This window comes from Pan troglodytes, chromosome 19 (genome assembly GCF_028858775.2).
Source record: "Pan troglodytes isolate AG18354 chromosome 19, NHGRI_mPanTro3-v2.0_pri, whole genome shotgun sequence".
Lineage (NCBI taxonomy): Eukaryota > Metazoa > Chordata > Mammalia > Primates > Hominidae > Pan > Pan troglodytes.
The window spans coordinates 76,046,685-76,059,692 of record NC_072417.2 but is presented as its reverse complement, the minus strand read 5'-3'; the positions used below and the strand labels follow the sequence as shown (position 1 = coordinate 76,059,692).

General features: G+C 43.1%; 1 long non-coding RNA gene across 1 annotated transcript in view; it reads left to right on the top strand.

Annotated features, from left to right (window-relative positions):
* Positions 1-264: 264 nt before the first annotated feature.
* The window catches only part of LOC107969295 (uncharacterized), a 36,709-nt gene continuing 23,965 nt past the window's right edge, over positions 265-13,008 (top strand). Inside the window, exons 1-3 of the long non-coding RNA XR_001711034.2 lie at positions 265-349; positions 1,672-1,745; positions 7,421-7,600. This is a non-coding gene — a long non-coding RNA (uncharacterized LOC107969295). The remainder of the gene's footprint in view (positions 350-1,671; positions 1,746-7,420; positions 7,601-13,008) is intronic.

Here is a 13,008-nt window from a genome sequence, read left to right as displayed (position 1 = left end):
AAGGAGAAATGATATTTCAAGAACACATTCTGGGGGTTAGGGATATTTCTTGGTGCTGGATTGGGCATTGTTTTCAATGATTGGCCATTGTTTTCAATAGACAGAATGGACAGTATTTTCAATGGACAGAAAAAGGAAATGCACATACACACACACAAATATATATATTTAAAGATAAAATACCTCATGAGTTTATATTGATAATTCCAGTTCAAATTCAAGACTACAGAGTTTTCCTCTCTTCTTTTTCTTTTTAGAGGCAGGGTCTTGCTATGTTGCCCAGGCTGGTCTGGAACTCTGAGCTCAAACAGTCCTCCTACCTCAGCCTCTCAAAGTGCTGGGATTACAGGTATGAGCCACCGTGCCCTGCCTCATGGAGCTTTCTCTTAATCTCTTCTCTATTCTATCTGTATCCCCTTTCTTCCACACCAAGAAGCCCTATCTCAAGGAGATAGAGGTTTATAGAATGAGAATACCCCACAATTACTCATTGTCTCATTTCCTGTTAAATATATAACAATCTCAGAATAAAAATACTATTACCAAAATTACTAATGAAAACATTTTTTAAATTTTTGTATATGCTCCCCTTCATTTTTTTTTTTTTTTTTTTGAGATGGAGTCTCGCTCTGTCGCCCAGGCTCACTGCAACCTCTGCCTCCCAGGTTCAAGCGATTCTCCTGCCTCAGCCTCCCGAGTAGCTGGGATTACAGGTGTCTGCTACCATGCCCAGCTAATATTTTGTATTTTTAGTAGAGACAAGGTTTCACCATGTTGACCAGGCTGGTCTTGAACTCCTGACCTCGGGTGATCCGCCCACCTTGGCCTCCCAAAGTGCTGGGATTACAGGCGTGAGCCACCACACCCGGTCTATTTATTTATTTTGAGAAGAGTCTCACTCTGTTGCCCAGGCTGGAGTGTAGTGGCAACAATCTCGGCTCACTGCAACCTCTGCCTCCCAGGTTCAAGTGATTCTTGTGCCTCCCAAGTAGCTGAGACTACAGGCATGCACCACCACGCCTGGCTAATTTTTTGTATTCTGTTGCTTCTTTTCATGTAAAATTAGTTTTTCTGAACTTTTGTTGTAAAATTGCATTGAAAAAACTTCTCTTACTTCACAGAACTCCCTCTCTTGATTTGGAGGAGTGTTAAAACATAAGGCAGCTTGCTTTATGATATTTCACTATTTTGGCGTGGAGCTTTTCTTTCCCTCATCTTTTGTCCATGTCCTGTTCAATTTTTATTCCACCCCAAGCAACTTATCTTTAGTGTGAGTCTCTGTCTGGCAAAGGGGACCTGGCAGGTTGATTTTGAGAGTTCAGAGGAGCTAGGCATCTATAGCCCCTTCAGACTTAGTCCCCATGGGCTTGACATTGGTATTGGACCAAAGCCCTACCAGTTTCAGCTGCTGTTCTCAGATGGGCCTGACGTCTCTCCAGTGAATGCCTGTTGGCTATTTTGGGGTCCTCCTGTTCTCAGGCCTGTCAGATGCAGCTCCTTTATTCTTTTTCCCACACAGACACTGATACCCTGCATGTCTTGTAACTGTTGGTGGTTTATCTCTGCCCACTTGTATTTTGCGGGGCTCACTTGTCACCTAGTTTTGCAGTAAACGCTGCTCATGGATTTTTGGTTTTTCTATCTAATTGTTCTCTCTTTTTTTTATGCAAGGATTTAGAAAGAATGAAAAACTATGCTGCTGATGCTGTCAGCTTCCCAGAATCCTCTCCCAAGTTAATTCAATTGTAAGTGTATTTTGTATTACAGTCCCTTGGGGAGACTGCTTGTAACTTATGGGTGTTGACATCCTGCTTCTGTTGAAGCCCAGGAAGGTGAAGGGCCTTAAATCTTAGCTGTTTATGATACCGCGCTTAATGACCAAACATAAGGAAACTAAAATATGAACATAGTAAATTACCAACTCCCATGAATTTTTTAAAAAACATTTAAATTTAATTACAACAAATATTTCTGAGCATTTGGAGATGGTTTTTAACAATAAATAAAAGAAACCATTTGTGCATATATTCTCAGAATTAACACAATGCAGCTTGCTTTTATGTGGTACATATGCATACACTACTCATGTACACTCTTCATAGGATATGATATATTTGCATATATTGCTATAAATTTTACTTTAATTTTACTGCTCTTGTTGTTGTCAGGAAATTGTAACAACTGGCAAAAACAAAAAAACAAAACAAAAAAAACAGATTTTCAGTAGGCAGGCAGTCAATTGATAGTATCATTAGCTCTGACAGAGCCCACCCAGCATGGACTGGCAGAACTAGAAAAAGTCTCAAGGGGTCATCTCATTCAGACCACGGCCTCAAGAATCTTTCTAACACAATGTGTTTAAGTACAGACAATTGGGCAGGCGCAGTGGCTCACGCCTGTAATCCCAGCACTTTGGGAGGCCAAGGCAGGCGGATCACTTGAGGTCAGGAGTTCGAGACTAGACTGGCCAACATGGTGAAAACCCCTCTCTACAAAAAATACAAAAATTAGCTTGGCATGATGGTGGGCGCCTGTAATCCCAGCTACTCGGGAGGCTGAGGCAGGAGAATCGCTTGAACTGCTTGAACCTGGGAGGCAGAGGTTGCAGTGAGCTGAGATCGTGCCACTGCATTCCAGCCTGGGCAACAGAGCAAGACTCTGTCTCAAAAAAAAAAAAATGCAGACAATTGTTAACAACCAACAGTATCTGTAAGAAATGGGTTTTGGGTTTGCTATCTACTTGTGCTATCAGATGAACTAAGGTGCAGTGACAACAAGCATAGCAGACAGAAACAATACTTGAGCACGACTTCAAAAAAAAAATCTAACATAGCGATGGTAGCTAGGAAACAGCAGCACAGATAGTGCATTGAAGAGGAATAGTTGAGGAGCCAGGGGTAACTCTCGGGCCGTGTTATGAGGCTACGCGAGTGGCATTGCACACGGTTGCCATAGCTACAGAATTGCACAAGCTGTAGACACATGGAGCCTATGTACCCACCCACCCTGCTGCCGCTGCTTTCCACACCTGCCCTTGTGAGTTTCCTACAGCTCCAGTGGAAGAAGGAAAAGACCATATGGCTTAAATCAAAATATTTTTTCCACTTCTAAAAATCAGAATACCAAAGATTCAGAGCAAAAAGCAATAGAATACTGGAAAATGCTTATTTCCTAAGGGTCATGAGGCTTCAGAACATCTATTCAAGGAGGAAGGGCTGGCGACCCTCAGACACCCATGTCCATATCTACTGTCCTGTGCCTTTTTACCCTCTCGAGTCTCCTCCTTGCTGCACCAATCCTGTCTCTCTCTGCCTTCTCCATCCCCAGCTCCCTGCCCTGACAGCATCACCAGGGAGAGTGGTAACATTGTTCAAAGGAATCCATGTGCACTGAAGTAGCGGAGCAGGGATCAGATATTTTGGTATTCGGTTTTCTTCCAGTGGGATTAAAGGAACGCTTTTTGATGCCACTGCCAGATTTAAGGCAAAACCACGGAAAACTTGAAGAAACACAATAGCGGTAAGTTGGAGTTGGGCAAGAGGAGAAGAAAAAAGAACAGAAGAGGAAAGCATCTTGCGTATAATTAGGGAGGTGCCTAGGTATCAGCCTAAATTGGGGATTGGGAGGAAGGCAGTAACAAACACCTGTTGAGGAGGCGTCTGGGGGAATAGCTGATTTTCTCTGGTGTCCTCTACCTGGTGAGCCAGCTTGTCCCAAGACAATTTAGGGACTTAACTTCTTCATATTCACTGATATCAATGTGAATAAGATGGTTTAGGCACTTCCTGGTTCTGTTTTTGGTATTTCAGATGAAGTGAAGTCTGCAGACCCTTTTGGCATGCATTCCTTCTCAGCTCATGCCATATAAGTCAACTCTGTCCCAAAGTTGGAAGATGGCGTGGCACAGAGGAAAGATGGCTTCACCACCTGCAGTGGTTTCCCAGGGCGGCTGTAACAAGGCACCACAAACTGGGTAGTTTTGAATGACACAAATTTATGTCTGTTCTGGAGGCTGGAAGTTTGGCCATACCCCCTGTGACACCTGTTGGTGAATCCTTCCTTGCCTTTTCCTGGCTTCTGGGGGTTTGCCTGCCATCCTTGGTGCTTCTGGGCCTCTCATCCTCTATTATCACGTGGTACTCGCCATGCGTCCCTGTCACTTCACTTAGTGTTCTTTTCTTTTTTCCTTTTTTTTTTGAGACAGAGTCTTGCTCTGTTGCCCAGGCTGGAGTGCAGTGACGTGATCTCAGCTCACTGCAACTTCCACCTCCCAGGTTCAAGCAATTCTCCTGTCTCAGCCTCCTAAGTAGCTGGGATTACAGGCACCCACCATCATGCCTGACTAACTTTTGTATTTTTAGTAGAGATGGGGTTTCAGTATATTGGTCAGGCTTGTCTTGAACTCCTGACCTTAGGTGATCTGCCCGCCTCGGCCTCCCAAAGTGATGGGATTACAGGTGTGAGCCACCGCGCCCAGCCATAGTGTTCTTTTTGTAAGGACACCATCATATTGGATTAGGGACCGACTCTGCTCCAGTATAACCTCACCTTTACTAATTACGTCAGCAACTACCCTATTTCTATTCCATGACTGGATCACATTCCATCACATTCTGGGGTATTGGATGGTTAGGATTTCACCATATCTTTTGAGGGGAAAACACAATTCAACCCATAACACCATCCATCCTAAGTTCAAATCCAAGCTTGGGCTCCTAACAGCTGTGTGATCTTGGATAAATCCCTTAGCTTCTCTGAGCTGAGGTTTTCTCATCTATGAAATGAAGCCAGGGAGAGGTCATAATATCCACCTCACAGAGTTGTTGCTGCATGGAAGAGTAGAAAAGGAAAGAAAAGGAGAAAATATAGGTGTACACATGGTGGAGAACGACAGAGCAGCCCTTTGTGGACTCACCCTCTCATAGGAAGAAGTACTGTTGACCCAGTGAGTGAATACTAAGGTATTAGGGGAAAAGGATCAGACTGTAAAGTCAAAGGTGGGTAAGGTAAACCAATCTCTTCATATGACCATGTGTGGGGCATTTAAAGTAAAGGGCAGGCCGGGCACAGTGGCTCACACCCTGTAATCCCAGCACTTTGGGAGGCTGAGGCAGGCAAATCACTTGAAGTCAGAAGTTCAAGACCAGCCTGGCCAACAGGGTGAAACCCCATGTCTACTAAAAATACAAAAATTAGCAGGGCATGGTGACAGGCACCTGTAATCCCAGCTACTCAGGAGGCTGAGGCAGGAGAATCACTTAAACCTGGGAGGCGGAGGTTGCAGTGAGCCGACATTGTGCCACAGCACTCCAGCCTGGGTGATAGAGTGAGACTCAGTCTCAAAAAAATAAAAGGGCCAGGCACGGTGGCTCACGCCTGTAATCCCAGCACTTTGGGAGGCTGAGGTGGGTGGATCACCTGAGGTCAGGAGTTCGAGACCAGCCTGGCCAACATGGGGAAATCCCGTCTCTACTAAAAATACAAAAATTAGCTGGGCATGGTGGCGTGTGCCTATAATCCTAGCTACTCAGGAGGCTGAGGCAGGAGAATCACTTGAACCCAGGAGGCAGAGGTTGCAGTGAGCTGAAATCGTGCCACTGCACTCCAGCCTGGGCGACAGGGTGAGACTCCGTCTCAAAAAATAAACACATAAAAATAAAAAATAAAATAAAGAGCATTAGGTGTTCTTTGAATGAAAAGGCTGGGGTGCAGATAATGCCTTGACTTTGCTGCTAGGCTGCCTCATGTCTAGCCCTGCTTTGTGATGAGGTCTGCTCTCCCATGTGTCCCAGGGTCTTTACTTCCTGTTATTCTTATGAGGTTCAGTAGTGCTAAGAGCAGACACTCTGTGGCTAATTTGTTCATTCATTCATCCAACAAATATTTATTGAGCAACTGAGGAAATATAACAAAATAAAGAATCCGCTCTCATGCAGCTTTTACTAGAGAGGGAGAGGCAGACAATAAGCACATAAATATGTTGATTGATAATGCCGGATAAATATACTACCTATGAAGAAAATAAAGCAGGGTAAGATGATGGAACATTAGGGATGAAGGTGGTCAGGGAAGGCCAGCCTATCAAGATAGAATTTAGCCAGGTAATCCCAGCACTTTGGGAGGCTGAGGCAGGAGGATCACTTGAGCTCAGGAGTTTAAGACCAGTCTAGGCAACATGGTGAAAACTTGGCTCTATAAAAAAATACCAAAAAAAAAAAAAAAAAAAAATTAGCCAGGCATGGTGGTGTGCACCTATAGTCCCAGCTACTCAGGAGGCTGAGGTGGGAGAATTGCTTGAGGCCAGGAGGTCAAGACTGCAGTGAGCCATGATTGTGCTACTGCACTCCAGCCTGAGTGACAGAGTGAGACCCTGTGTCAAAAACAAAACAAAACAAAAAGAATTTGAACTGAAACCTGAATGGAGAGTCATTGTGCTGTCTGGGAAATGAACATTCTAGGCAGAAGAATAGCAAAGGCAGACTTCAGACTAAAGCATACCTGGTGTGTTCTAGGAGGAGCAGGAAGACCACTGTGGTTGGAGAGTAAACGTGGAAAATTTAATGATAACAATATGTAAGCTAAATTCTAGAGAAATTATGGAAGGCAGTATGACATAGAAAAAAACAAAAGTCTGGGCTTCGAAGCCAACAAGACTTGAGTTCAAACCTGAGCCCCACCATTTATGGTTTTATGTGCTTGGACAAGTCATCTAACATTGATGAGCCTCAGTTTTCTTATCTATAAAGTGGGAAAATAAGTCATTTTACAGGAATGTTGTAAAGTGAAAATGAAATTTCAAATGAGATTTGGGAAAGGATGGGCTTTGGGAGACAGATTTAAGTTTGAATTCTGTTTCTATACCTTCCTCTCTCTGCAGCCATAAAACAGACTTATTTGGCTTCTTCACATATAATATGTGAGTGGTAATATGATGTAATAGAGTTATGATGAGGATTTAACTAGATGAAGTATGCTTTTATGTTTGGCAGTTTCATTATGTTGCATCTGATTGTGGATTTGTTTTTGTCTTACTCAGGACTCAATATTTTCATTTAATCCAAAGACTCATATCATTTTTTAATTCTGAAAAGTGTATTAGCTCTTTGATGTCTGTCGTCTCTGCTTGCCATTTTCCCTATATCAGTCAAGATGGACTATCTTATACTGCAGAACAAACAATCTCACTATCTTTATAGTTTAAAACAATAAGATTTATTCCTCACATTTGCTACATGTCCATTAGGGGTGGACTCTGCCCTGTGTTGCCTTTAGTCTGAAATTCAGTTGACAGAACCACCACCACCTGGAATGCTGCTGGTTGCCTTGGCAGAAGTAAAAAATTAATTAATTAATTAATAATAAAATAAAATAAGAGTGTAACGAATTGTGCATTGAGTCTTTCTATTTTTTATTTTTTTAGAGACATGCTCACTGTCTGTCACCCAGGCTGGAGTGCAGTGGTGCAAGATCATAGCTCATTGCAGCCTCGAACTCCTGGACTCAGGCAATCCTCCTGCCTCAGCTTCCTGTGTGCAATGAGTCTTCAATCACCTGCCCAGAAGAGACATGTATCACTTCCGCTCACATTGCATTGGCTAAAGTAAGTCGCATGACCACACCTAAGTTCCAGGTGGTGAGCAAGTACACAAATATCCCATGTGTCCAGAGGGATAGCAGAAAATATTTGAAAGTCAGCAATAAGGATATCACACTCTCCTTCTGGAACTCAATGAGATGCACCTTGAACCCTTTCATTCTGTCCTCCATGACCCCCAACTCCTCCTTCACATTATTCCTTTATCTTTTTCTGAGCTGCATTTCTTAGATAATTGACGGCTTTTCCTTTCAGCTATGTCCAGACTACTATTGAGCAAACCACTGAGTTTTAATTTTCAAAAACTAGTTTTCATTTCTAGACTTTTTTTTTCAGATTCACCTGCTCTTCTTTAATACTGTCCCTTTGTTGCCTAATAGACACTATTTTTCCTTTATATTTCTATTATATTTTTAAACATTTGAAAGTTTCTTTCAGATTGGGCTATTATTTCTAGTTCTGAGTGTGAATCTCGAGGCCAGCCTGGTCAACAGGGTGAAACCACCATTTCTACTAAAAATACAAAAATTAGCTGAGTGTGGTGGCAGGCACCTGTAATCCCAGCTACTTGGGAGGCTGAGGCAGGAGAATCACTTGAATCTGGAAGGCAGAGGTTGCAGTGAGCCAAGATCATGCCACTGCAGTCCAGCCTGGGCAACAGAGTGAGACTCTGTCTCAAAAAAAAAAAAAGAGTGCAAATCCTCTTCTGAATTGTTCATGCTAACTCTTGAAATGATTTTTTTTTCTTGCCTAGTTTATAAATTTTTATTCTAAGCTTATCTTCAATGAAGATGGTCCCATATGCCCTGGGTTATAGGAATGTCCCTACAGGGCAGTTTTGCATTTGCCTCTGCAGAAGGCCCTTGGGTATCACTTGTTCTGGATAAGTGTTCATGTTAATGCCTCAGCTAGGATCACAGAACCACATGGGAAGTGTGAGTTCAGGTCCAACACTCCATTGATGGGTAGGGTGGCCTTGAGTTTTGCTTTCTCATTGATAAATCTTTTCCCATATGTTGCCTCAAGTTGATATCCAGCTTGGCTAACGCTTTCAGAGGCTGGTTAGAGGAATTTTTGTAGCTCCCATTTTGTACATGCTGCAGATCTTTGAGATTGGAGCTGAATGTTGGTCGCTGAGGCTCACTCTCCCTCAACATGGGTTCTGAAACCTACATGCTGCTCCTCATGCTGCTGTTGGAACCCCAACTTCCAACCAGTAAGACCTATTTCAGACTCCAACATCCCAACAGCCATTTGCTTTTTGTTCTCTCTCATTCTGGTTTTTAAAACTTCTTTCATTTCTAGGACCTGGAGACACCTGTTACTCAATTTGAACTCCATTATTTATTTAAAATTTAAAAGCTTGTTATATTTTAAGCAGCATTTCTATGTACTTGAACTGGGAGATGGGGTTCTCTTAAATCACTTCAGTTCTCCATATTAAATTTCCAGAATTTTCTATACCTTTTAAGATGAGCAGCTTTAAAATGAATGAGTTCAGTAAGATGCTAGCTAGTAGGTTATGAAGGGTCAAAAAAGGGCATTTTAAAGAGGAGGATGAACTTGTACATAATCTGGAGGAAAGAAAGCATGGACCAGGAAGAAATGGCAGATGTAAGAATGAGAGGGAATAACTGCATGGGAACAAGGTTGGAATCAAGAATAGATCTTGGAATCTGGAGCGCAGCTGGAAGGATTAGCTTTGAACAGAAGAAGCAGTACCTTTTCCTTAGAAACAAGAAAGCAGGAAAGAAAGGGTACAGGTTTCTATAAGTTGCTGGAGGGAGTCCGGAAATTGAGGACTCTGAGTTCTCTGAGATCGGATTCGAGGTAAGCCATGAAAATGGAAGCCTGGTCAGGGGTGATGGCTCACACCTGTAATCCCAGCACTTTGGGAGGCAGGGGCGGGCAGATCACTTGAGGCTAGGAGTTCAAGACCACCTGGCCAACGTAGCAAAACACCATCTCTACTAAAAATACAACAAATTAACTGGGCATGGTGGTGCATGCCTGTAATCCCAGTCACTCAGGAGGCTGAGGCACGAGAATCACTTGAACCTGGGAGGTGGAGGTTGCAGTGGGCCAAGACGGAAGCCTGGAGAGTGCTGAAACTTTACAATACCAGCTGTGAGGAATAGTAGAGGGAGCCAAATACAGACACATAAAGGAACTTCCAAATAGACAAGCAGGTCCCGCTGAGGTTAGAAGCCATGCACTCACAATGCCACCCACACAGTGGGTGGGAAATATGTTTTCCTGCAGCCCTAAACCACCCACATGTAGAAGAAGAGAAATACATGGCGGGGTTGGTTGAAGTTAGAGTTTGTAAGGCACCTGCAGATAAAAGACAGAGAGTTACAGGAACAGAGGATGGGAAGAGCATGGCTGAAGTGATAAAAGAGGAAAACTTAGCTGACTATGAACTAAACCCATCCCTGAACAGCAGCAAAAATAGAATAGACCAGGCATGGTGGCTCTTGCCTATAATCTCAGCACTTTGGAAGGCTGAGGTGAGAGGATCACTTGAGCCCAGGAGTTTGAGACCAGCCTGGGTAACATAGTGAGACCTTGTCTCTACAAAAAATTTAAAATTAGCTGGGTGTAGTGGCACGTGACTGTGGTCCCAGTTACTTGGGAGGCTGAGGCAGGAGGATCACTTGAGCCCCGGGGGTTGAGGCTGCAGTAAGCCATGATCATGCCACCGCACTCCAGGCTTGGCAATAGACTGAGACCCTGTCTCAAAGAAAGGAACAAACTGGGTCGTGATTAATGATTCAGCCCCCACGGCAAGGTCAGACCTCTGGAAACGGCAGCATCATGCAGGACACAATGTCGCTTTTATGACCTTGTTTTCTACTTATCCTCTTAGGTAACAATTGCCCTGTCATTGTAGTGACAACTACTCTGTTTCTGCTTTTGCTAATCTTGATATATAATATTTGCTAATCTTGATCTATATTATATATCAATATATTATTATCACTTAATGTGAAACATTCTTGATATATAATATACATAGATTTGCTGATGTCTCCATAGGCTTCTAGTTCAAACTCCCCAGGAGAAAACATGTGGTTGGTGTGGCCAGTATCCACTCCTACTGGGCAGAGCCCTTGTACCAGGTTTTCCACAGGCCTTTGACCTTTGGATCAAGCATCCAGCTTTGGCCCAATCAGTTGAGGCCTGGGTGATGGGATCACATGGCAGCATGTACTTGATGCAAGGTACTGCTCAGGAAGGTCTAAGACTTTCCACAATACCTTCCAGAAGGAAAAAAACTGCAGGCAGCACTTTTCTCATAAACATTTCTCCTCCTGGACTTCATAATAGGTCTCTATCCATTTCTCCAGCTCTCGCTTCTTTCCAATTTGGGTAGCTGGACACAGTTCAAAACATTTCCTATACAGAGCACCTAATTGTGTAAGTTGCATATGTTATGTTTTTGCTTGGAATTTACTCCACCTACACCTTCCTATTCACATATACACATAAATAAGCTCTCACACTCTTTTATTTCTAACCCCTGCCTCCCATTTTGAGGAAGAAATACATTATTTTCTACACATAATTTTCTTTTTGGCATGTCTACATTAACGCTAGTAGTGTAGAATCTTCTAATGTGTGATAAAATGAGTGGTTTCAGTTTCAAAGTGGGATCTTTATCACTTAATGTGAAACATTCTGGCAATATCTACTAATTTAAATCATCTAGAGCAGGGCTCAGCAAACTTTATCTGTAAGGGGCTTGATGGTAAATAGTTTAGGCTTTATAGGCTCCAGCACATCCACTGTTCATCACAACCATTCAGCTGTCTCACTGCGGCACTAAAGCAGCCATAGACAGTATGTAAATTACTGAGCATGGTTGTATTTTAGTAAAACTTTATTTACAAAAACAGGCTGTAGGCTGGGCTTGGCCAGAGGTCCGTAGTTTACCAAAGCCTGCCCTAGAGGATAACTACTTATGGCTTCTGCTATTTGGCTAGGTGAGTAAGAGCTGAATCTTCCAACGGTGGTGGTTTTTCTAACAGATGGCATGGTGGTTCACTGTACTGTTGATTTTCTTTATGTAGATCAAGTTATACAGTGACAAATAATTGAAGGTCACCTCATTGCACAACTCTAGAATCATGCAGTGCCTAGCCTGTGTGGCCATATGCAGTAACACTGAATAGATTTAAAGTAATTTGGCCAGGAGCGGCCACGCCTGTAATCCCAGCATTTTGGAGGCTGAGGCAGGCAGATCACCTGAGGTCAGGAGTTCGAGATCAACCTGGCCAACACAGTGAAACCCCGTCTCTACTAAAAATACAAAAATTAGCTGGGTATGATGGCAGGTGCCTGTAATCCCAGCTACTCGGGAGGCTAAGGCAGGAGAATCACTTGAATCTGGGAGGCAGAGGTTGCAATGAGCCACTGCACTGCAGCCTAGGCGACAGAGCAAGACTCCATCTCAAAAAAAGGAAAGAAAAAAGATTTAAAGTAATTTTTTGGCAGTTCCAATTTAAGACCAGGTTAAGAAAAAGAACAGGTTCTGTGTTCATTCATTTATCCATTCAGCCAGGTTTGCTGATCCCTCTTACTGGTTCAGACACTGCAACAACTGCCAAGACCACATAAATAAATCAAACAAGGTCTTTGTTTCTAAGGAACTTATGGTCTAGTTAGGTGTATTGGTTTCCTAGGACTGCCTTAACAACGTACCACAAACTGGGTGGCTTAAAAAAACAGAAATTCATTGTCTCAAGGTTCTAGAGGCAAGAATTCTGACATCAAGGTGTCCCCAGGGCCATGCTCCCTCTGAAACCTGGAAGTGAGAATCCTTTCTCGCATCTTCCTAGCTTCTGGTGCTTTCTCTGCAATTCTTGGCATTCCCTAGCTTACAGTTGCAGCTCTTCCATTTCTGCCTCCATTGTCACATGGCATTCTCCCCTTGTGCATCCTTGTGTGTGACTCTTCTCTTCTTATAAGGACACCAGTCATATCGGATTAAGGGCCAACCCTGCTCCAGTATTACAGGTATCATTAACCCTACTGCAGTATTACTGGTGTCATTAACTACATAATTATATCTGCAAAGACTCTATTTCCAAATAAGGTCCCATTCTGAGGTTTTTGGAGTTAAGACTTCAGCATGTCTTTCTGGGGGACACAACGCTATCCATAACATAAGGTAAGAATAAATACGAAAAATTACGGCAGCTGTGATGGAAGCCTATGTAAGATACAGGGTGAAGGCAAGCATAGAGGAGATCCATTTTATCTTGGAGGGTCAGGAAAGATTCTGTAGATGAGAGGAAGCTTGAGCAGATTCTGAAAAATAATGCAGGGTGTTTGCCAGTCAGAAAGTGGGGTTGTAAATTGGGCCTGGGGAGTGGAAGAGCAACCCCACAGGAGCAGAAGCAGAGGGGACA